The 14,406-nt window shown below is 44.9% G+C and overlaps 1 protein-coding gene across 1 annotated transcript in view; it reads right to left on the bottom strand.

The window, feature by feature from the left end:
- The window catches only part of IL1R1 (interleukin 1 receptor type 1), a 134,307-nt gene extending 128,382 nt beyond the window's left edge, over positions 1 to 5,925 (bottom strand). The window contains exon 1 of the mRNA XM_027554761.1: positions 5,711 to 5,925. The gene's annotated coding sequence lies outside the window, so the exon portion shown is untranslated. The remainder of the gene's footprint in view (positions 1 to 5,710) is intronic.
- Positions 5,926 to 14,406: the final 8,481 nt, after the last annotated feature.

The following is a 14,406-nucleotide window of genomic DNA, read 5'->3' as shown; positions in this document are numbered from 1 at the left end:
GGTCATGGAATTCCAGTTGAGCTATTTCAAATCCTGAAAGATGATTCTGTGAAAGTGCTGCACCCAATATGTCAGCGAATTTGGAAAACTCAGCAGTGGCCACAGGACTGGAAAAGGTCAGTTTTTATTCCAATCCCAAAGAAAGGCAATGCCAAAGAATGCTCAAACTACCACACAATTGCACTCATCTCACATGCTAGTAAAGTAATGCTCAAAATTCTCCAAGCCAGGCTTCAGCAATATGTGAACCATGAACCGTGCATGGAAAAAGCAAGAGAGTTCCAGAAAAACATCTATTTCTGCTTTATTGACTATCCCAAAGCCTTTGACTGTGTGGATCACAATAAACTGTGGGAAATTCTGAAAGAGATAGGAATACCAGACCACCTGACCTGCCTCTTGAGAAATCTGTATGCAGGTCAGGAAGCAACAGTTAGAACTGGACATGGAACAACAGACTGGTTCTAAATAGGAAAAGGAGTACGTCGAGGCTGTATATTATCACCCTGCTTATTTAACTTATATGCAGAGTACATCATGAGAAACGCTGGACTGGAAGAAACACGAGCTGGACTCAAGATTGCTGGGAGAAATATCAATAACCTCAGATATGCAGATGATACCACCCTTATGGCAGAAAGTGAAGAGGAACTAAAAAGTCTCTTGATGAAAGTGAAAGAGGAGAGTGAAAAAGTTGGCTTAAAGCTCAACATTCAGAAAACGAAGATCATGGCATCCGGTCCCATCACTTCACGGGAAATAGATGGGGAAACAGTGGAAACAGTGTCAGACTTTATTTTTTGGGGCTCCAAAATCACTGCAGATGGTGATTGCAGCCATGAAGTTAAAAGACGCTTACTCCTTGGAAGGAAAGTTATGACCAACCTAGATAGCATATTCAAAAGCAGAGACATTACTTTGCCAACAAAGGTTCGTCTAGTCAAGGCTATGGTTTTTCCTGTGGTCATGTATGGATGTGAGAGTTGGACTGTGAAGAAGGCTGAGCGCCAAAGAATTGATGCTTTTGAACTGTGGTGTCGGAGAAGACTCTTGAGAGTCCCTTGGACTGCAAGGAGATCCAACCAGTCCATTCTGAAGGAGATCAGCCCTGGGATTTCTTTGGAGGGAATGATGCTGAGGCTGAAACTCCGGTACTTTGGCCCCCTCAGGCGAAGAGTTGACTCATTGGAAAAGACTCTGATGCTGGGAGGGATTGGGGGCAGGAGGAGAAGGGGACGACAGAGGATGAGATGGCTGGATGGCATCACTGACTCGATGGACGTGAGTCTCGGTGAACCCCAGGAGTTGGTGATGGACAGGGAGGCCTGGCGTGCTGCGATTCATGGGGTTGCAAAGAGTCGGACACGACTGAGCGACTGAACTGAACTGAACTGAACTGTCTTGTGACCCACTAGAATCCAATAGCATCTCATCTGCAAATTACAATACATTTTTAAAATTTTTACTGAAGTAGATTTGATTTACAATGTCATGTTTCAATAAAAGAAATTATAAAAATAAGAGAAATCTAGTCTCCTTGGAATGAAGAATTTATGCTTTCTTTTCAAGCTTATGGGGCTCACCTTTACATTTTTGCAGCATTAAAATTTTCATCTCCCTTTATCAGTATGTTTTCAACATTTGTTATAATTCTGTGCACCACTGTATCCACCCCCCATGAGCTCATAGGCTCCTGAGGTTAGGACTCCTGTACCAAGAACCGCTCAGGGCCAACCCGCCTAGGGCAGAGCCATTGTCATGACTTGCCCACCATACTTGTTTGTTGAACGAATACATATTTGCTTGTGTAACTGATCAACAGGGAAGATTTAGTAAAGAAGCTTCTGCTTGGATTGGATGGGATCAAGATTTGAAGCTGTCAGCTGACAGGGTCATTACAGGTCACCCAGTCAAACTCACACCATCACCAGCGTGTTTTACTTGCAAGTCCTGGGGAGGTTGCGACATCATGCAAGGTCACATGACTGGATAAGGAGAGTGCAAGGTAATCCAGATTGATCACTGACTTTGCCAAGGTCCAAATAAAAAGAAGTAAAAAATGAAAAAAAAAAAAAAAAAGAAGTAAAAAATGTATGAAGCATTTGAATCAGTTCTAATGAAGTAGATGAACCTAGAGCCTATTATGCAGAGTGAAGTAAGTCAAAAAGAAAAAAACAGGTATCGTAATGCATATATATGGAGTCTAGAAAGATGGTGCTGATGAATCTATTCACAGGGCAGCAATCGAGACAGACATAGAGGACAGACCGTGGACCTGGGGGGAGGGGGAAGGAAAGAGTGGCGTGCATGGGGAGGGCAGCGCAGAACATACAACCATACACAAAACAGAGCCAATGGGAATTGGCCGTGTGATGCACGGAACTCAAACCAGGGCTCTACAACAACCCAAAGGGGTAGGATGGGGAGGGAGGTCAGAGGAGGTTCAAAAGGGAGGGGACGCATGTATACCTATGACTGATTCATGTTGGTGTGTGGCAGAAACCAACGCAATATTGTAAATCAAGTATCCTTCAATTAAAAACAAATAACTTTAATTTTTAAAATGTATGAAGGATATGCATATTGTGAACACAAAAATTCACACATATAGATATGCATATGGCTACCCGCTCCAGTATTCTTGCCTGGGAAATCCCATGGAGAGAGGAGCCTGGCGGACTACTGTCCATGGGGCCACAAGGAGTCAGACACGACTGAGTGAGTAAACAACAACATATATATAGTGGCAAATTGCACTGTTTTCTGATAATAGAAAGGCTTCCCCAGCGGCTCAGTACTGGGTACATAATCCACCTATGATGCAGAAGACATGGGTTCGATCCCTGGGTTGAGAAGATCCTCTAGCAAAGAGAATGGCAACCCACTCTAGCATTCTTGCCTGGAGAATTCCATGGACTGAGGAGACTGGCAGGCTAGAGTTGATGGGGTCACGAAGAGTCAGACATGAATGACATGACTAAGCACTCACACACGCACACACTGATTACAGAAATGATATGTGGAAACGCACTGAAAAAATTCACGAGATGCAGAAATGTTTAGAAAGAAGACAACAAAAACCATCAACAATTCCACCATCTGGAGCTGGCCATGTTTCACATGACAAATCTCTTCCTATGTTGCTTTACTTGTCTGAGTGCCATGGTGAAAACTAGTCCCACCTTTTTACTTGGCAGAATGTCCTGGAAAAAATGGGCCCTTCTTGTCAGACACTGCCTGGATTAAACAAGGCTGCAGATTCTCCGTCACTCTCCCCTTTGAGAGGGTGGTCTGATTCCCTTCCTTTGGAGCCTGGCATGAGCACGTTACCCCTCAGGGGCAGAGAAAGTGGTGCCGTGGCAGCTCTGGACCAGCACCTCACAAACGTCCAGCAGCTTCCACTCCTACAATCTGGAGAGTTCTGAATTCGTGTGCAAGAAACAGGCCACCCTGATGGAGAGGACACGAGCAAAGACCATGTGAAAGGCATCCCTGGCGCTCAGTGGTGAAGAATCCGCCTGCCAATACAGGAGACACAGGTTCGATTCCCAGTTGGAGAAGATCCCACATACTCGGGGCCACTAAGCCCACGGGCTCCAACTACTGAGTCCACATGCCCCAAGTCCTGAGGCCCATGAGCCCCGGAGCCTGTGCTCTGCAACAAGCGAAGTCGCCGCAATGGGAAGCCTGCGCACTGCCGCTAGAGAGCAGCCCCTGCTCGCTGCAACGAGAGAAGAGCCCGGGCAGCAGCAAAGACCCAGCACGGCCAAAACTAAAAATAAATGACTTTCTTTAAAAGACCATGTGGAGACTCTGAGATGATGGCACAAGGGATGGGCTTTGCCATTTCAGCCTGCCAAGTGAGTCCACCCTCCAACTGCCCTCACCAAGATGGCAGCCATGGGCAAAGACCATATGGACCCCTGCCAGCCCAGCTGACACCACACGGAGCAGAACTTCCCACCTGATCCCAGCCAACTCTCAGAATCACAAGAGAAGATAACATGGTGGTTGTGTCTCTGGATTTCAGGGTAGAGGTGTGGAGAGGGGCGGGCGTGATGGCACAGCAATAGATAACTAAGACAGCTAGCAATAACCTTCCAACTCCTTTGAGAAGCATCAAAACTAAATCTAAGAACTAAATCTGAAATTAAATTGCAAAGCTGCAGACCATGTGCTGTTCATCACTGATAAAGTGAAAAGAACATGGATCTAAAGAGGGTACAGCCAGGTTTAAAGGGGCTTCCCTGGTGGTTCAGACAGTAAAGAATTTGCCTGCAATGCAGGAGACCTGGCTTTGATTCCTGGGTAGGGAAGAGCCCCTGGAGAATGGAATAGCTACCCACTCCGGTATCCTAGCCTGAAGAATCCCAAGGAGAGAGGAGCCTGGTGGGCCACAGTCCATGAGGTCACAAAGAGTCAGACATGACTGCGCAATGAACACAACTGCAACCAGGTTTAGAACAGATTGAGCTACTTAGGAGCTGTTTAACCTCGAGAATAAGTCACTCGACCTGCTTGCTCCTCCAACCTCTATCGTAAAACAGGGTCATTGCTGATGTCAATTTCCGGGGCTTCTGAGAAAGGGCAGATGAAACCATGTAAGGAAAGATGCTTTTTACCCATAAGTAGGGTTGTTTTTGCCTCTTTTCTTTGAGCTTAGAGATTTGCTGATCATGAACAGTGACTTTTAAAAGAGAGCACTGCTCAGTTCTAATGAGGTGGATGAACCTAGAGCTTATTATACAGAGTGAAGTAAGTCAGAGTGAAGTGAGTCAGAAAAACATTGCATATTAACGCATATATACGGAATTTATAAGAATGCCCTGATGAACCTGTTTGCAGGGCAGCAATGGAGACGCAGACTAGAGAACAGACTTGTAGACATGGAGAGGGAAGGAGGCCGGGGACGAAAGGAGAGAGTGGCGTGGAAACATCTACGTTACCATATGTGAAATAAACAGCCCGTGGGAATTTGCTGTACTACTCAGGGAGCTCAGACTTGGTGCTCTGTGATGATCTAGAGGGGTGGGATGAGGCGGGAGGGAGTTTCAAGAGGGAGGGGATATATATATACCTATGGCTGATTCATGTTGATATATGGCAGAAGCCAAGACAATATTATAAAGCAATTATCTTCCAATTAAAAAAAAAATTTTTTTTTAAAGAGAACCCTGTTGTCTCCTCTCTTGGAAAGACAAGAGGAGGCCAGACCTTGGTTATTGCAAAGTAACATTTTATCCACGTGACATCCAAGAAAGGACTCCAAGGAAGGCCATCATGTGTTCAGTATTTTAAGCCATTTCTCAAAATTCTGTAGAAGAGGCCAGAGAGCTCGGTGGGGGCTCTTTCCTGTGAGCGCTGACCCTACTCACGAAGGCTGCATCTTAGGGTTCCCTGAGTCCCCACCTACTAAAACCAGCATCTTTGGGACCTAGGATTTCAACAAAAGAATTAGTGGAGGCAGGGTTTGGGAACCACAGCAATGAATAAACGTAGTCTCTGCACTCTGGACCCAGACCTGCCGCACCAGGAATGGGACCTCAGAAATCTGCCTTTTATTAAGTTCTCCAAGTGCTTGATATTCATGCATTCTTAAGACCCATCAGACCTTGCCTGGATCAAACAGGAACATTTAGAAAAAAGCAACGAGAGGGAAAAGGTATCCTGATATCCCAGGACCCAAGGAGAGAAGAAGTATTATACTCACCACCCCAGGAGGTGTTTCCAACAGAGCAATCCACCTGTTTGGCTCAAGCTCAGGACTGGCCGGAAGGCAGCTCTGTGGTCCCCGTGCTGTGGAAACAGCCTTCCAGCAGCTCTTTGGCAGTGTTTCTCGGCTCACTGGGGGCTGGATGACAAATCCTGGTCTTGTCCTGACATGTAAAGCCCTGGAGCGAGGGAGGGAGGGAGAGAGGAAGGGAGTGTGTGTGTAGATGTGGCCCTGGGGTTACTTCTGTGCGAACACACGGCCAGCAGAGGAGAGAAACAGCACAGCTCTCTGTCCGCGGACTAGAGCAGGGAGGCAAGGGTGGCTGGTGGGTCAGACAGACCAGGATTCAAACCCAACTTCTAATCCACACTCTTGACAACAAATACTGGGTTGGCCAAAAAGTTCTTTTGAGTTTTTCATAGGCTTTTAGCAGAAAACCTTGAACTTTCTGGCCAACTCAATACATCTTTGATAGTTCAGAGATAAAAATGAAAAAAACAAAAGAGGATTATCGTCATAATCCTCAGCAGAAGGACTTCTCAGCATTGGGGACTTTCCTGGTGGCACAGTGGATAATAATCTGCCTGCCAAGGCAGGGGACGTGGGTTCAATCCCTGATCCGGGAAGACCCCATGCACTGTGGAACAACTCAGCCCTTGCACCACAACTACCGAGCCTACGTCCTGCAACTACTGAGCCCAGGTGCCTAGAGCCTGTGCTCAGCAATGGGAGAAGCCACCACAATGAGCGCCGCACCCATGCACTCAACAAAGAGCAGCCCTCACTCGCTGCAACTAGAGAAAACCCACACACTGCAATGAAGACCCAGCAGAGTCAGAAATAAATAATAATTAAAAAAAAATCTCAGAGCCTGTGAAGGAAAATAACTTAAAATGTCCGCTACAGGAAAGTGAAAATCTGTGGACATGAGGGGGAAAAGTAAAGGTTAACAACCAGATGAGAACTTGGGGGAAAGTGTTTGCAACACAAGACTACCAACAAAGGATTAACACTCAAACTAACTACTCCCATGCTGCTAAGTCACTTCAGTCGTGTCCGACTCTGTGCGACCCCATAGATGGCAGCCCACTAGGCTCCTCTGTCCCTGGGATTCTCCAGGCAAGAACACTGGAGTGGGTTGCCATTTCCTTCTCCAGTGCATGAAAGTGAAAAGTGAAAATGAAGTCTCTCAGTCGTCCCCGACTTTTAGCACCACCAAGGACTGCAGCCTACCAGGCTCCTCCGTCCATGGGATTTTCCAGGCAAGAGTACTGGAGTGGGGTGCCATTGCCTTCTCTGAACTACTCCCATAAATTCAAGCAAAAACTAGGCAAAGGATGTGAATAAACAGGCCACAGAAAAAGAAGAAAGACAGCCAATAAACAAGAAAACTATGTTCAGGATTACCAATAATCAAAGAAATATAACTTGGCATAATAGGGAGGTAACATGCTTTGATAGAGACTAAAAGCAATGGCACCCCACTCCAGTACTCTTGCCTGGAAAACCCCATGGATGGAGGAGCCTGGTAGGCTGCAGTCCATGGGGTTGCTAAGCGTCAGACCTGACTGAGTGACTTCACTTTCACTTTTCACTTTCATGTACTGGAGAAGGAAATGGCAACCCACTCCAGTGTTCTTGCCTGGAGAATCCCAGGGATGGGGGAGCCTGGTGGGCTGCCATCTATGGGGTCACACAGAGTCGGACACGACTGAAGCAACTTAGCAGCAGCAAAAGATTCCTAATAACCAAGGAAGTAAAATATACAGAAACAGGCACAGCTGTTAAAAGTGTAAATTGTTGAAATCTTTTTGAAAGGACAAAGTATCAGTATCAAGCAAAATATAAAACTTGCCCTCCACTTATCCCAGCAATTTTATATCTAGGAGTTTATCCCAAACTGGTCTTTGTGCAAATAAATAGCTCTGTGTGTACAGTACAAGGCTGGTGTTTTAAACAGCATCTGTAATCCTGATGAATTTGGACTGAGATTAGGGGACCCCTGTGGAGGAGGTATGGCCCAGATGCTTCCATGAAAGATGACCCCTGACTAGTCGTTGGTCAAGGAGGGGGACTTCACTGGTGATCCAGTGGTTGAGATTCTGCCTTCTGATGCAAGGGACTTGAGTTCCATCCCTTTTCCAGGAACTGGTATGCTACATTCCATGGGACAAGTAAGCCTGTTCATGGCAACTACTGAGCCCACAAGCTACAACTAAGACTCAACACAGCAAAAAATAAATAATTTTTTTTAGAAAAAGAGGGGTCCAACCAACCAAGCAGTTGGGGCTCCAAAATCACTGCTGATGGTGGCTGCAGTCGCAAAATTAAAAGATGCTTGCTCCTTGGAAGAAAAGCTATGACAAACCTAGGCATCATATTAAAAAGCAGAGACATCACTTTGCTGACAAAGGTGCATATAGTCAAAGCTACGGTTTTTCTAGTCGTCATAAACAGATGTGAGAGTTGGACCATAAAGAAGGCTGAGTGCCAAATAATTGATGCTTTCGAACTGTGGTGCTGGAGAAGATTCTTGAGAGTCCCTTGGACTGCAAGGAGATCACACCAATCTCTACAGGAAATCAGTCCTGAATATTCATTGGAAAGACTGATGCTGAAGATCCAATACTTCAGCCACCTGATGTGAAGAGCTGAATCGCTGGAAAAGACCCTGATGCTGGGAAAGACTGAAGGCAAAAGGACAAGGGGGTGACACAGGATGAGCTGGTTGGATGGCCTCACCGACTCAATGGACATGAGTTTGAGCAAACTCCAGGAGATAATGAAGGACGGGGAAGCCTGGTGTGCTGCAGTCCATAGGATTGTAAAAAGTCAGACACAACTTAGCAACTGAACAATAAATAACCAAGACGAACTGAACGATTCTTCCTTGCCATGTAAGGAGAAATGTTTGGTTTTTTTCTCTTTCTGCTGTGAGGTTGTAAAGCCTGGTGTTGCTATAACAAGCATTTTGCCACCATGAAGGGGAAATTACCTTCTTAAGAAAACCAACATGTAGAGGAGGGCATATCACAGGGAAACAAATGGCAAAGATAACAGAGAAACAACCAATGGAGCTAGAATCACTGGATTAAGCCCATCCTGAAGCCACCATTTCTGTGAACTTCAGTTATAAAGGCCAATAGCTTTCTTTATGAAGCCCAACTGATACTTGCAGCCAATGTTTCCTGATATAGCCAGCAGAAAAGACTTGGTTAAATAGATTATGATACGGCCATATAATAGAATACTGTGCATGGGATAAGAAATACAGGTGGCTGCATAGCAGTATTCTCTACAGATTTCCATTAGCTATTGTTAATCAGGAAAATGCTGGGGACTCATAGGCATGATGTCACCCATTTAGATAAAAAAGTAAATTGAGCTCTAGAGATACAAATTAGAATCATAAAGGAAGAAGAAGCTTTTATTTCTACCGTACACACTTCTGAATTTTTTTAAGGTTTTAACAATAAGTATGTGTAAAAAGCAGAGACATCACTTTGCCAACAAAGGTCCGTATAGTCAAAACTGTGGTGTTTCCAGTAGTCATGTACAGATGTGAGAGTTGGACTATAAGAAAAGCTGAGTGCCTAAGAATTGATGCTTTTGAACTGTGGTACTGGAGAAGACTCTTGAGAGTCCCCTGGACTGCAGGGAGATACAACCAGTCAATCCTAAAGGAAATCAATCCTGAATATTCATTGGAAAGACTGATGCTGAAGCTCCAATACTTTGGCCACATGATGAGAAGAGCTGACTCATTGGAAAAGACCCTGATGCTGGGAAAGATTGAGGGCAAGAGGAGAAGGTGGTGACAGAAGATGAGATGGTTGGATGGTACCACCAACTCAAAGGACACAAGTGTGAGCAAACTCTGGGATATAGTGAAGGACAGGGAAGCCTGGTTGTGTTGCAGTCCATGGGGTCACAAAGAGTTGTACACAAGTTAGTGAAGAACAACAACTTTTAAAATATATGAATATGCATAAATATATATTTCAGTTTGGGAACTCTGAAGTGCTCTAGGTAACACTATTTTTTAAGTATGATATTAAAAATAGATATTTAAACCGACATTTAAACAGAAAATTTTATTAACATAGTCTCCAAATGTCTTTTTTTTTTTTTTTTTACATAAGATCAGTTTGTATAACCTGATGTTATTTAGCTTTTAATCACTTCCTCTGGTTTCTTATCTGTCTGGAAACAGAAGTGTGTCCTTTTTTAATATATATAATGTGGACCATTTTTAAAGTTTTCATTGAATTTGTTACAATATTGCTTCTGTTTAATGTTTTTCATTTTTTGTCCATGAGGCACGTGAGATCTTAGCTCTCTGACCAGGGATCAAACCCATATCCCCTGGATTGAAGGTGAAGTCTTAAGCACTGGACAACCAGGGAAGCCCCAGAATGTGTGTCTTGATCCCTAAAAGTAATAAAAATAAAAACTGTCTCACGGGGCTGAAAATGAGTGATCAGTGCTAGTTCTGGTATTCTGTACTCTTCTGACATTACATTTCCTCAAACGCCCTGGAAGCAGCACCCACCCATCCCCTGCGTCTGGCTCAGGGGCCGTGCCGGGCTTCTGGATACTGGAAATAGCGCGGCTGTGAACACAGTCCCAGGGAAGCCAGGAAGGCCCTTTAAGCGAACCTCAGCCTCATCACCCAGCCCGTTGATAAGGAGCCTCAGGAAAGTCATCTGGCTGCCCTATTCATTTTTCAGATGATTAATGAAGACAAATCACTTGGAATTTTCCTTAACTGGACATCACCACCCATTTTCAACATGAGAAAATGAAAGGGAGGAGCTGCCAATGAGTGAAGTCCTGGACCACTCTCTACAGGACGCCCTGGGATAGGTTTCCTTCTTGGGGGAGGTGGGCAGGCGTGGTGGAACAGAGCCAGCCAGGGCTGCCGTCTCCCCCATGTCTGCAACTCGGTGGGGTCTGAGCCCTGATGTGGGGCCTTCTGACATCCCAGGTCCCAGCTCTCCAATGATGAATATTATACACATACACACACCACTCATACACACATCACACACACACACACACACACACACCATACATGCCCACCACACACTCACACTTTGATTTTTTTTAAGAGCCTTCAATAAAGTTTTAAATTGCTGTCCATTATTGTTGTCAATGACTGGGCTACCGATTCTTCTAAGGAAAATGTTGAACAGGGCTGGTCTTTGAAGTTAGCCTGCCCGGTGGACACATATCTGTATACATACCTGCAATCTGAGAAAGATTCCTGTGCGATGGAGACATGGGAAAGGCATCTAACTCCTTGCAGAATTTTACTGAAAGGAGGACATTGTGTTATTTGAAGACGTGATAAAGTACAAAATAAACAGGCTTCATAAGTGGTGCAGTGGTAAAGAACCTGCCTGCCAACGCAGGAGACCTGGGTTCGATCCCTGGGTCAGGAAGATCCCCGGAAGTAGGAACTGGCAACCCATTCCAGCATCCTTGCCTGGGAAATTCCACGGGCAGAGGAGCCTGGCAGGCTACAGTCCATGGGTTCGCAAAGAGTCGGAAATGACTACGCATGCGCACACAAAAGAAACAGGAATTGATTAACCTCCCCCCGGACCCACAGAGAGCGGGGTGGGATGACGGAAGGACTTTGCTGGTGACTGACCCTAGTGACTTGCCTTTGTCGGGTGCAGGATTCCTCCCTGGGAATGCGGATAACCACCCCTACTCCATGGCGGGATGAAGGCTGAGGTGAAAGGCTTTATCAGGAAAGGCACACTGAATATCAGACGCTAGCGGTGGGGGCGAGTGGGTGCCAAGATTGGCAACCAACTGGGCCTCTCAGAAACCAGCGGGTGACCTGAGGCTACCGTTTGAAAAAATCACCGCCCCCGCTCTTATCTCCCCTGGAACCACATCCTCCCTGCAATCAGGCTGCCTTATCAGCGTTTCCACACCCCAGGCTCAGCCAGCTTGGCACTTTTCAGACTCCTCTGGAACAAGTGTCCAGGCCCTCCACCCCCTTACTCTCTTTTTAAAGTTCAATCTCTTCTCCAAAGAAGATATACGGATGACTAATAAACACATTAAAAAAAAAAAAAAAAAAAAAAAAAACCTCAACATTGCTTATTATTAGAGCAAGGCAAATCAAAACCACGATGAAGTTCTCACCTCATACCGGTCAGAACAGCCATCGTTAAAAAAAGCCTACAAACCATTAATGCTGGAGAGGATGTGGAGAGAAGGCAACCCTCTTGTACTGTTGCTGGGAATGTAAATGGATATAGCCATTATGGAGTTTAGTCCAGAGATTTCTTAAAGTTCAATCGCTCATCGCTCCAAGAAGCCTTCAAACTACCCTCCAGAGCTGCCCCTCTCTCCCGTCCCCCACCCTCCTAGTCTACCATCCTTGCTCAAAACATCAGGCAGCTCCCCCTGAACAACCCCCTATCAGAGAGGGCAGGTATGGGATGGAATCAAGACTCCAACATAACCATCGCACTGATTTCCAAAAGGTTCCACTTAAAACCTTTGACTTTTAAGTCTGGTCCTTGAGTCAGAATAAAAGGCCTTCCAAAGAAGGGCAATGCCAAAGAATGTTCTAACTATCACACAAGTGCTCTCATTTCACAGGCTAGCAACGTAATGCTCAAACTCCTTCAAGCTAAGCTTCAACAGTACATGAACCAAGAACACCCAGATGTTCAAGTTTTGTTTAGAAAAGGCAGAGGAACCAGAAATCAAACTGCTGACATCTGTTGGATCATAGAAAAAGCAAGGGAATTCCAGAAAAGCATCTACTTCTGCTTCACTGACTACTCTAAAGCCTTTGACTGTGTGGATCGCAACCACCTGTGGAAAATTCTTAAAGAAATGGGAATACCAGACCACCCTACCTGTCTCCTGAGAAACATGCATGCACATCAAGAACCAACAGCTTGCTGGTTCAGCAAAGGACTAGTTCAAAACTGGGAAAGGAGTACGTCAAGGCTGTATACTGTCACCCTGCTTATTTAACTTATATGCAGGGTACATCATGTGAAATGGTGAGCTGACTCAAGCTGGAAACAAGACTGTGGGGAGAAATATCAACCTCAGATATGCAGATGACACCACCCTTACGGCAGAAAATGAAGAAGAACTAAAGAGTCTCTTGACAAAAGTGAAAGAGGAGAGTGAAAAAGCTGGCTTAAAATTCAGCATTCAGAAAACTAAGATCGTGGCATCTGGTCCATCACTTCATGGCAAATAGATGGGGAAACAGTGAAAAAAGTGACAGACTTTATTTTGGGGGGCTCCAAAATCAGTGCAGATGGTGATTGCAGCCATGAAATTAAAAGACGCTTACTCCTTGGAAGGAAAGTTATGACCAACCTAGATAGCATATTCAAAAGCAGAGACATTACTTTGCCAACAAAGGTCCATCTCGTCAAGGCTATGGTTTTTCCAGTAGTCATGTATAGAAGTGAGAGTTGGACTATAAAGAAAGCTGAGCACTGAAAAATTGATGCTTTTGAACTGTGGTGTTGGAGAAGACGCTCGAGAGTCCCTTGGACAGCAAGGAGATCCAACCAGTCCATCTTAAAGGAAATCAGTCCTGAATATTCATTGGAAGGACTGATGTTGAAGCTGAAACTCAAATAGTTTGGCCACCTGATGTGAAGAACTGACTCATTGGAAAAGACCCTGATGCTGGGAAAGATTGAAGGCAAAAGGAGAAGGGGGTGACAGAGGATGAGATGGTTGGATGGCATCACTGACTCAATGGACATGAGTTTGAGTAAACTCCAGGAGTTGGTGATGGACAGCAAGGCCTGGCATGCTGCAATCCATGGGGTATCAAAGAGTTAGACATGACTGAGTGACTGAACTGAGATGTTTTTCTGGAACTCTCTTGCTTTTTTGATGATTCAGTGGGTGTTGGCAATTTGATCTCTGGTTACTCTGCCTTTTCTAAATCCAGCTTGACCATCTGGAAGTTCATGATTTACATACTGTTGAAACCTGGCTTGGAGAATTTTGAGTATTACTTTGCTAGCGTGTGAGATGAGTACAATTGTGTAGTAGTTTGAAAATTCTTTGGCATTGCCTTTCTTTGGGATTGGAATGAAAACTCACCTTTTCCAGTCCTGTGGCCCCTGCTGAGTTTTCCAAATTTGCTGGCATATTGAGTGCAGCACTTTCACAGCATCATCTTTCAGGATTTGAAATAGCTCAACTGGAATTCCATCACCTCCACTAGTTTTGTGGTGATGCTTCCTAAGGCCCACTTGACTTTGCATTCCAGGATGTCTGGCTCCAGGTGAGTGATCACACTAATTATCTGGGTCAAGAAGATCTTTCTTGTATAGTTCTTCTGTGTATTCTTGCCACCTCTTCTTAATATCGTCTGCTTCTGTTAGGTCCATACCATTTTTGTCCTTTATAGAGCCCATCTTTGCCTGAAATGTTCCCTTGGTATCTCTAATTTTCTTGAAGAGATCTCTAGTCTTTCCCATTCTATTGTTTTCCTCTATTTCTTTGCATTGATCACTGAGGAGGACGTTCTTATCTCTCCTTGCTATTCTTTGGAACTCTGTGTTCAGATGGGTATATCTTTCCTTTTCTCCTTTGCCTTTAGCTTCTCTGCTTTTCTCAGCTATTTGTAAGGCCTCCTCTGACAACCATTTTGCCTTTTTGCCTTTCTTTCTCTTGGGGATGGT

Source organism: Bos indicus x Bos taurus, chromosome 11 (genome assembly GCF_003369695.1).
Source record: "Bos indicus x Bos taurus breed Angus x Brahman F1 hybrid chromosome 11, Bos_hybrid_MaternalHap_v2.0, whole genome shotgun sequence".
NCBI classification, from domain to species: domain Eukaryota; kingdom Metazoa; phylum Chordata; class Mammalia; order Artiodactyla; family Bovidae; genus Bos; species Bos indicus x Bos taurus.
The sequence above is the reverse complement of the archived record's forward strand: the minus strand, read 5'-3'. Positions and strand labels throughout refer to the sequence as shown.